The following is a 348-nucleotide window of genomic DNA, read 5'->3' as shown; positions in this document are numbered from 1 at the left end:
GGAAGGGGAAGGGAGGGGAGGGGAAGAGGGCGAGGGAGAGGGAGAGGGAAAGGACCTTAGGCCGGTCCTTTCATTTCCTTTATTGTTCGTTATTTTATTTTTGTGATAAAATAACATCAACCATTTTCAAGCGTACAGTTCAGTGGCATTAGGTACATTCACACTGTTGTGCCACCATTGCCACCACCATCTCCAGAACTTTATCATCTTCCCAAACTGAAACTCAGTGCCCAGTAACCATTAACTCCCATCCGCCCCGCCGGGCCCCTGAAGCTGCTACTCCATTGTCTGTATATACCGCGTTTTGTTTATCCGACGATGGGCATTTGGATCACCTCCGCCAGATCC

Source organism: Pteropus alecto, unplaced genomic scaffold (genome assembly GCF_000325575.1).
Source record: "Pteropus alecto unplaced genomic scaffold, ASM32557v1 scaffold279, whole genome shotgun sequence".
NCBI classification, from domain to species: domain Eukaryota; kingdom Metazoa; phylum Chordata; class Mammalia; order Chiroptera; family Pteropodidae; genus Pteropus; species Pteropus alecto.
The sequence above is the reverse complement of the archived record's forward strand: the minus strand, read 5'-3'. Positions refer to the sequence as shown.